We start from the raw sequence: 11059 nt of genomic DNA, 5'->3' as shown, positions 1-11059 counted from the left end.
GTATGCACAGTGCTCACAAATACCTATCCTACTTCTCCTTTTACTGCCTTGTCAAGATCATTGCATCACAGTCTCAGAGAAAAAAGAGGCCATCGAGATTGCTTAGTCAAATAGATTTGTGACAGAATTCCCCTTCCCAATGACTAGCAATACTGACACAGCAGCGTTATATTTCCTGCCTAGTAAGGTTATAATGACAGATTCTGATGATACACATTGTGTTCTTTTGATGATGGAAGTAAAGAATTTAGAGTTACCAGAGCCTCTAGAGTGAGTCTGATTTAATACATTCTTTTTATAGGTGAGGAAACTGATGTCCAGGAAATAATATGATTTGTCTATACTTTCACTATGGAGGAGATGAATTCTGTTCATTTGGCTCCAAACTTAATATTCCTGTTGTGCATAAATGGTACCAAAGGAGGGCACAGTTATATCTCATCCATTCCTGAATTATCATGTACTGAAGAGGCCATTCAGGATAAAGCATCATGGCCATAACTGAGTATTCTAGTGTGTGTAATTAAATTACTAGATAAGGAGGAATACAAACCTGAGGAGAACCTGACATCACTCTTACAAGACTAGCCAATCTCAATATCACCCCCAGTTTTGGACATCCCATGTGTGCTGTAGGAGAAAGGGGAAGCAATGGTTTGAAAGAATAATTGGCTAGATGGATCAGTGAGTGAATGAAATTGAATTTTATGACTCATTGTGTTACTTGCTGGTGACATCAATACCAAAGCAAAGAGATTCTTTGCAATCTAGAAACTTACATTCTAATAGGGAGAGAGCACATATAAAGAAGTGGTGATCAGGTATGTATATTGTAAAAATTAAATTATATTTATACTAATAAAATATTATATTTTATGAGGTTTATTAAGGAGTATTAGAAATCAAGGAATAAAGAAGATGCAAAATAAAAACCCACATTCCCATGGCTGATTAGCTAATTCAGAATTTCTGCGCTTAGCTTACCACTAACTTACTATATCATTGCAATTGAAGAGAAGAAAGAGAACGAGAGAGGTGTTACTGCCAGTTAAATACCAGTTGTGATCTTGCCAACCTGGGGACTCAGGTGAGATTATAGGGAATTCTGGGAAATACCAAGGAATTCTGGGGATTGAAGTCTGGGGTTAAAAATCTCCATTTTTAAATTTCCCCCTGAGTCCCGAGGAAGGCCAGTCTCTTCAATGGGTCTTGTAAGCATACCAACTTTGAAATTACAATAATTTGAGGATAAGAGGGAAAGAGAACAAAACCATTAATTGCTAGGTGCATTGACAAAAAGCCAGTTAGGGGTCAGTCCCCTTTGGCATAAGAGTATACATACAAATGCATCCAGACCCCGACACAGTTCAAATAACCACATCCCAAAGTTCACACTGGATCTTCTGGTACAGCTTGTGGTCTGTGGAGGCATCTTGAAGGTGTCTTCTCCAAACAGTTAACTTTTTGGATTTGGAGAGGTAACATGTTTCTTAACCTAAAATTACTCTCAAAAGAAAGTTACACTTTGCAATTTAAAATAATAATTATACATTCCCCCCTGATGAGGGTGATTGAAAAATACAGATATCATTTAGGGATGCATGGCTGAGTTATGATGTATATGAATCAATTGGCAAGAGAAATAAAAAACACACAAAAAAAACAAAATAAAAAAGATAATTTCTGGATGAAATATAGACTATCAAAGTCTTATGTGTAAAAATTCTAAGTAAAGGAAAAATAAATCTATAACAGGTCCTTGAATCAGGGCCCAATTAAAATGATTTAAGCATTTACCCAATCAGTAGCCCAGACTACAGAAAGTTGCCACATTATGAAAGACAGAAAAGGGTCTAGATTGTAGGAGTCAGGTAGGAGCCAAATTTGAGATACTTGGTAGAATATGGAACAAGGAAGACCTACCTTTAACACATGTTAAACAGCCACAACTACATTCAAGTCCTCTTGTCATGGCTCAAAATTTTCATCAACCCCATCGGGATTGGTTGGTCTCTTTGACCCTGTGCTTAATTGGCACTATACAGTTTAGCTTTGTGCTTCTTTGACACTGTGCAATGGCTCTTTTTTTATTCTCTTGTCCTGGAATCAGACAGAATCATTAAGCAAAGTCCCATAATTTTTTAAACAATTAATGGCATCATTTTTGTAGTCTCAAGTTTTTTGGGTATGCATTAATATTATAGTAAATATTTTTTAAACTTATATTACTGCAAAATAAAAAAAAGTTAAAGAAAATCTTAATACTGGTGACATGTGTTTCAAATATAAAAAGGAGAGAAAAAATAAAAAACTGAAATAGTATATATTGCACATGCAAGAAAAATATAAAAATAGAGTTTTAAAATTAAAAAATATGGCTTATAATCATTGACACACTGTCAATTTTAACAATTTATTTTCATATTAAGATTTTATTTATTTTATTATTTATTTTATATTATATTTATATATAACATATTATATTATTAATATTAATAAAATATAGAATACAAAGGTTTCTCAAAAAAAAATGAGATACATTTCCTCCTCATACCTGTCCATGATCCACTGTGAGTACAAGCAAATGATTTTCACAAAGTAACAGTTTTTTCATAACGAACAGTAGTACAACACATAATGCAAATTCAAAAAGTATTAATATCCCCAAAATTCACAATAGTTCAGTTAATTACAATTAATTACAATAGCAAAGAAATCCACTATCATATTTCATATAAGTCTGCTGTATGAAGTTTAAAACTAATGGGGGGGGAGCTGGGTAGCTCAGTGGATTGAGAGTCAGGCCTAGAGATGGCAGGTCCTAGGTTCAAATATGGCCTCAGACACTTCCCAGCTGTGTGATCCTGGGCAAGTCACTTGACCCCCATTGCCTAGTCCTTACCTCTCTTCTGCCTCGGAGCTAATACACAGTATTGACTCCAAGACAGAAGATAAGGGTTTAAAAAAAATAAAGCAAATGGATGCTTGTCACAAGTTTTTCAGGTGTAGCAATGTTTCAACCAGGGAATGATTTTGTTTTGTGTCCTATCTTGTATTGCCATTTAATGACCTTTTGTTATTTATTTTCAGGTCTAATTGTTGTTTCAGGTTGCAAAATCTCACTATATGGCCAATTTTTCCACAAAGGAAGCATCTTTGATTATTGGATCTCTGTCTAAAGGGTTGTATATCTCTCCTTGGTCTATAAGCTTGCAATGTAGCTATGTTTTAAATTTCATCAATTTCCTTTTGTTTAATTGTGCTATTTGACTCCTTGAGTTTGGCTTTACACTCTTTTATTATTTCATCTTTGTCACTTAGGATTTCTTTATGACCTGTGAATATGTAAGTTGCATTTTTCTTAAATCTTCCAGAATTAACATTTCCCAGTCTTGTCATTGAAGCTTAAAATATGTTCTAATAGGTGTGTTACCCCTTTCACAAAATTGTCTCCTTATGTGTTGAAGATTTTGTTCATTTAAATTTTCAAAGCCAAGCACATCCTCATCTACTTGAACAAATTACCCTTGTGGGACAACACCTATACTCACTCAAAAAAGAAAATCTGTATTAGTGACCTTTGTCACTAATATAGTTCCTTTTGTAACATTTTGTGCCTTTTCTATTTTTTTGTATTTTCTTGAATGTGTTATTGCTTTATCTACCTGATTTGCACTCACATGGTTTTATCTACCTCATTTGCACTAACAATATGGGTCATAGCAAGTCAAAGAGGAAATGAATCTTATTTTTTTAAAGTAGCCTCTATACTTTACCTCGATGATTGTAGAATATACACATTTTAATATTTTTGCTTTTATTCCTACATGTGTCATACAGTATTTGATTTCTATCTCTCGTTTTTTGCCTTTGAAGTCCATGTCACCAGTATTTTAAATGTTTTTACTTGTTTAGATTTTTGCAATTGTGAATTTTAAAACTATTCCACCCTTATCAGACTTTACTTTAGAACAGTGGTTCTCAACCTTTCTAATGCCATGACCCCGCAATACAGTTCCTCATGTTGCAGTGACCCCAAACCAAAAAATTATTTTGGTGGCTACTTCAAAACTGTAATTTTGCTACAGTTATGATTCGGAATGTAAATACCTGATATGCATTATGTATTCTCATTGCTACAAATTGAGAGGTTGAGAACCGCTGACTATTGGATAAAAACTGCTGGGAAAATTGGAAGACATCAGTGGAGAGATTAGGTTTGCATCATCATCTCACACCCTACACCAGGATAAACTCAGAATGGGTAAATGGCATGAATATAAAAAGGAAACTATAAGTAAATTAGGGGAACACAGAATAGTATACATGTCAGATCTTTGGGAAAGGAAAGACTTTAAAACCAAGCAAGAGCTAGAAAAAAAATCACAAAATGTAAAATCAATAATTTGGATTACATCAAATTAAAAAGGTTTTGTACAAATAAAACGAATGCAACCAAAATTAGAGTGGAAGCAACAAATTGGGAAACAGTGTTCATAACAAACTCTGACAAAGGTCTAATTATGCAAATTTATAAGTAACTAAGCCAATTGTATAAAAAATTCAACCAATCTCCAATTGACAAATGGGCAAGCGACATGAATAGGCCATTTTCAGTTAAAGAAATCAAAATTATTAATAAGCACATGAAAAATATTCTAATTTTCTTATAATCAGAGAAATGCAAATCAAAACAACTCTGAGGTATGTCCTCACACCTATCAGATTGGCTAACATGACAGCAAAGGAAAGTAATGAATGCTGGAGGGGATGTGGCAAAGTCAGGACATTAATGCATTGCTGGTAGAGTTGTGAATTGATCCAACAATTGTGGAGGGCAATTTGAAACTATGCCCAAAGGGCAATACAAGACTGTCTGCCCTTTGATACAGTCATAGCACTGCTGGGTTTGTACCCTAAAGATATAATAAGGAAAAAGACTTGTACAAGAATATTCATAGCTGAGTTCTTTGTGGTGGCAAAAAATTGGAAAATGAGGGAATGCCCTTCAATTGGGGAATGGCTGAACAAATTGTGGTATATGTTGGTGATGGAATACTATTGTGCTGAAAGAAATAATAAAGTGGAAGAATTCAATGGGAACTGGAACAACCTCCAGGAATTGATGCTGAGTGAAAGGAGCAGAACCAGGAGAACATTGTACACAGAGACTGACACACTGGGGTACAATAGAATATAATGGACTTTTCTATTAGTGGCAATGTAGTGATCCTGAACAGCTTGGAGTAATCTAAGAGAAAAAACATTATCCACATTCAGAGGAAAAACTGGGAGTAGAAACCCAGAAGAAAAACAATTGCTTGAATACGTGGGTTGAGGGCATATGACTAGGGATGTAGACTCTAAATGAACTTTCTAATGCAAACACCTACAACATGGAAATAGGTTCTGATCAAGTACCCATGTAATACCCCTGAAATTGCACATTGGCTGTTGGAAGGATGGGGAGCCGGGAGGGAGGAAAATAATGTTATTCTTGTAACCAAGGAACAATGTTCTAAATTGACTAAGTAAATTAATTAAAAAAAGATAAGACTATCTAAAGAATGGGAACACCAGTAGGGTCTTGAACCATGAAGCATCTTTCATATTAAGACAGAGGAAGGTAATCCCAACTTTAAACAAAATTGAACAAAAAAGGAGCAGACATAGGTCTAAGTATGGCATGTGTTAAAGACAGGGAAACAGGGGTTTGGTTGAAAATTAAGATAAATGTTGTGAAGGTGTAGAAAGTAAGTGGATATTTTTTTCTGGAAAGATGATGGAAGAGATGGTCTTTCCTTTATATAATTTATTCATGATAAATCAATGAGAAAATTAGAATGAATTAAAATGATGATGAAACACCTTGTTAATTAAAAAAAACTCTTATGAACACATGAATACTTGTCACATGTTCTACAGATTTAGCCAATCTTTCAACCTTAGATGAGATATTTTTAACAATGTCTATTATTGCCATTATTCCAAAATTTGGTGGGAGAAACCAGAAAAACCTCTGTACTATTGATGAAGAGTTACAAATGTAATAAATCCATTTCGAAGCTTCAAGGCTTCACAGGAAAAAATCATTCCCAACTCCTGGATGAGATTATAACACATCACAGTGCAATTAAGCTACTTGGGCACTTCCCTCCCTCTTGGTATGAGAGTGTAATACTGTAACAGAACTGTCTCCAAAATGTCCCAATCATTTGCACGTGGAACTGAGGACTAAAAAGTGAAAATCATTGCAGATATGTCATCTACTATGTTTTCAATAAATGAAGAGATGGGAAAATACAACAATGTCATTGCGCTTTACTTCAACTACAAATGGACCATTAACTCTTGTTACAAAAAACTCAGAGGCAGGCAAATAAGCAGTCAGAGACAGTTGTGCTCCCAGATATGTAAAAATCACTTTTGAAGACCTATTAAAATCAATTGAGATTATTAAATAATTAAATTCTCCAAAGCTTTCATACAGGTGGAAACCAGTTTGATGGAGTCCATTCATCAGCTCTGTGTGACAATTAACTTAGGCAAAAAAGGTACAAAAAGCTGTTTATGGGCTTTTCCCAATGATATGTTCTTCAATGAAATCATAGGGAAGGTACAAATAAAGACAATGTAACAGAATAATTCAATTTTGCTAGCTTACAAAGTTGTTAACAGTATATTACATACATCTTGTATTTAGAATTATGTTACAGAGACTTCTTTATTCTGGGGAGAGGAACAAACTGAAACAGTTAACATCATTAAGGCAATGTGTTCTGAAAAGACTTAAAATTCACCTCCAGACTCTTTGAGGTTCCTTCCCATTCCAGGTACCATCAGTCATCTAAATCCCTTTGTCCATACCTCTGGGGTCCCCAATACTGAGGGAGAGTTCCCACACTGAGTATAGATATTTGGGTTTGAGTTTTGATTTGCTTCATTTGAATAATTATTTCTCCTACCAATATCATTATTCCTGAAACTTCTATTCCTATTTCCTCAATTTCTTTTCTTACAATTCATAATTACATTACCCACTTTTCCACAAAAATAACAAGTTAGTGGTTGTTTTGTGGATTCTTGTAAGGGATCTCCTTGCTTTGCTTTTCCAATTGTTTCAGTTAATTATTTTATTTCCATCCTCAATGTCTCCACTAGAGTAGTGTTCTCTTTATCCTTCTCACACTGTTTAGCACTTAATTCCTTTATTTTCTTCCCTAATGTTTCTACTAAATGAGTGTCCTCTTCTTTTTCCTTATGCTCCTCAAAAGCATAAACTTCCATTCTTTTTAAGTCTTCAAAGTTCATAGTAGGCCAGTTTGGAAACTAGTAATATAATTCTTAACTACCTTATAATTGTTTTTCATAAATTGAATTCTGATTTGTCTAAAATCCCTTTCCCTATCAAGATCCAATTCTATATACCTTTCTCCCAGTTCAACAATCCTATCCATAAACTGAGAGGGGTGTTCACTGTCTTCCTGTTTTAGATTCTCAAATTTAGTCCATGTTCCAGGCCTATTAGAACAAGCTCTCATAGCTTTTAGTAATGCATTTATAGTCTGGCATAGTTGTAAGTAATCTTGCTTTGAATTTGGGTCCCATTTGGGATCTTCAGTTGGCCAACTCGATGTTCCCTCTCCCTGGGCCTGATTAACAAGAGAAATAATCTTGTTCCTTTCCCTTTCCATTTGCAAGGCCTGGAGCAAATCTTCCACATCAAGCCATGTGGGATTATACTTGCAAAAATTATTTCAACTTTATTTATGAGCAATATACGCTCACATTATAAGAAAGGTATTTTTTCTTTGTATCTCTCAATGTCCTATGGAGAGAAAGGTGTATGATGTTTAATGTTTACTAAATCTCCACTTCTGTTAAATGTAGGAACATCCCTTGAAGGTAAAAGGACTTTATTTCAATATTCTGTGGTAACTGCTGCTTGGCCTTTGTTCTGGAGTTCAATGGAGTGGGTTGTAGTGAGGCTAGTAGGGGAAGGGTGTGGGGTGGGTAAATGGAGAGAAAAGGGTTTGTAAACCTCAAAATTTCTTAGACTTATAAATGTTGGAAATTTTACCATTGGGAAATTTCATACTTGAAAAATTTCCTATTGATAGTGGGTCTTGACTATTGGAATGTGAACCCCATTGGCATGGGAGGTTCCTTCTCTTTCCTTCTTAAGATTACTTTAAGACAGAAACCTTTTGCTGAACAATGGAAAGGACTTTGACCTATGCTTAAGCATAGAACAGGAATTTCTTTGAGTCATGATTGATTTTAGAATTGATACAATGGAGATACTTGGAATCAATCTCCACCCTATTCAGTCCTAACAGGATTGAGTAAGGGCTGCAGCCTAGATCAAAATTTAATTATTCCAATCTCTACCCTACTCAGGTTAACAGGATTTAGAAAGGGCTGTAGCAAAGGAGCAAAGATTTAATCATTTGAAAATATGACCTTCAACAGACATGTGCAAAGCCTCTGGGCGGTCCTGGGTTAAGCTAGAGCCTCCATTGGCACAGGGAAATTGATGGACAGTGATTGGTAGATGTGAGAACTGAGGGGAGGCAACTTGGATGGTTTCCTTAAAGATGAGGGGGGTCTGGAGACTCGGGGTGGTGGTTGAGGAGTTGGTCGGAGTGGTGGCAATGTACTCTGAGAAGCTTGCTCTGAAGGAAGCTGAAGGTGGGGGCCTCTGAGACTGTTTCTCCATTTTGGTCACGTGAGTAATAGGGACTGATCTCTTTTCTTTGCCTCAGCTATCTAAGGGCTTGGGCCTTTTGGCCCAGCCTAAACAGAAGGGGTATTTAAGCCCTATTCCCTTCTCTCCCTTTTTCTCTCTCTCTCTATCTCTAATTCCTTTCTTCCTCCTATTGAAATTAAAACTCCATAAAAGGTTGACAGCTGACTTGAGTTTTCATTTAGGAATTACATAGCTGAATTCCTTGGCGACCTTAAATTAATATATATCAGTCTTTTAAAATGATTTCCTTGTCATATTGTGGCTGACCACACGGGAGTCTAAAGAATCCTCTCAATAAAACTTTTGAAATTCCTTGCCTTTTTACTATACCGTCTCACCACTTAGTCCCTTTTTTTTTTATAATAAAAAACTTGGCTTAAAGACACAGCAGCTAGAACACGTGAGTATAAAAAACTTTTTCTCTTTTCTCCTTAAGTTAAATTGGAATCAGCAGTTTTTTCTTTTTCTTCCCTTTAATCTAAATGGACAGCTGGGTAGCTCAGCGGATTGAGAGCCAGCCCTAGAGACAGAAGGTCCTGGGTTCAAATCGGACCTCAGATACTTCCCAGCTGTGTGACTCTGATAGACAGAAAACAGCTGTTTTAAATCTCAGCAACAGGACTCTAAACTCCTGGCTGGAAGAGCTGTTTCTAAATATCCTTTCCCTTAAGGAACAACTTCCTGGATTTAAAAAAAAAAACAACCTTGTGGAAAGTTTGTGGCTTTGCCCTGCTCCCCACGTGTTTTGTGGAATTACAAAATATATATTTAAAAAATGAGTACTACATTCTTTGACAATTATATGGCAGCTGAAGAAGTAGGGGCATTGGGGAATGCAGGATACCTCCAAATTTTTATATTAATAGGTACTGTCATTTTTGTACTCCTCAATACTATATTTAGAGATGAAAAAATAAAAAAAATTGAGGATAAAATAAAACAAAATGAGGATAAAATAAAACAAAATGAGGATAAAATAGAAAATATTGAGGATAAAATAGAAAATATTGAGGATAAAATAGAAAAAATTGAGGATAAAATAGGAAATATTGAGAATAAAATAGAAAAACTTGAGGATAAAATAGGAAATATTGAGAATAAAATAGGAAATATTGAGGATAAAATGGGAAATATGGAGGATAAAATAGGAAAAATTGAGGATAAAATGCAAGCCCAATTAGAAGATCTAAAAAGTTTCTTACAGGATTAATGGGCAAACACCCACTCTACCAGAAACAGACCTGTTTCTGAACCTTTGAATGAGGAAATTTCCTTCCCTGAAATAGAGATGGAAAACACCTTCCCTTTAGCCCAGTTAACAGACTGCTTCTCTCGAGTAGTGCAAATCTTGTCTGAATTTAATCCCCAAAACCCTTCCCATGCAATCCCAGCTTCTCATGTTCCTTCTCCTACAGAAAACCAAATTCCAATGCAAGGGAGATCTTGTCCTCCTAGAGAAACCTGTCCTTGTCAAACTGACCCACAGGTACAAAATTCAACTAGAGGCCTGTTTCCTCTAAGAGAAGTACCTGAAATAGGATGGAATGGGGATGTGGTGACTTTAAGACATAGGATACCGTTTACTCCCCAAGAAATAAATGAATTTACACAAAATATCCCCACATATGAACAAGATCCTTTTCTAGTAACAAAAAAGATGGGAGACATATTTTTTCAGTATAATCCGTCTTACAAGGACGTTGAGAGCTTACTACAGGCTTTTTTAAGTGAACATGAAAAAAATAAAATAATTGCCCATGTCAACAAAACCCGGGGGCGTAATGCAGCACATTGGCCATCTCAGGATCCTGAATGGGACTATAACAATCCTGAGGATTATCTACAACTATACCGTTGTAGAGAGGCCATCCTCACGGCCATGAAGGAATGTGCAGACAGTACAGATAAGTGGATGGAACTGGAAAAAATTAAGCAAAAGGAAGACGAAACACCCTCCAGATTTATGGACAGAATTATCGAGTTTGGGGACAGATACTTAGATTGGGACTTAACTAAAGAGAGTAGTTTAAGACAAGTTAGAAGAATCTTTGTAAACAATTCTTGCAAAGCAATTAAGAATTATTTTAGAACACAATGCCCAAGATGGTCAGATATGGACCTTGAAGAATTGCGAAAAACAGCTATATATGTTTTAAAGGGAGACAAGGAAAAGGAGGAAGAAAATAATGATGACATGGAGGAAGTGAAGAAAAAAATAAGATATTTAATAGATAGGATGACTAAATTAGAAAGTGGGCATGATAATGAACCAATGACAATTGCCCCTCTCCAGAAATCCAATTATCAATC

The sequence above is a fragment of the Monodelphis domestica genome, chromosome 3 (genome assembly GCF_027887165.1).
Source record: "Monodelphis domestica isolate mMonDom1 chromosome 3, mMonDom1.pri, whole genome shotgun sequence".
Classification (NCBI taxonomy): domain Eukaryota; kingdom Metazoa; phylum Chordata; class Mammalia; order Didelphimorphia; family Didelphidae; genus Monodelphis; species Monodelphis domestica.
This window is presented reverse-complemented; position numbering follows the sequence as displayed.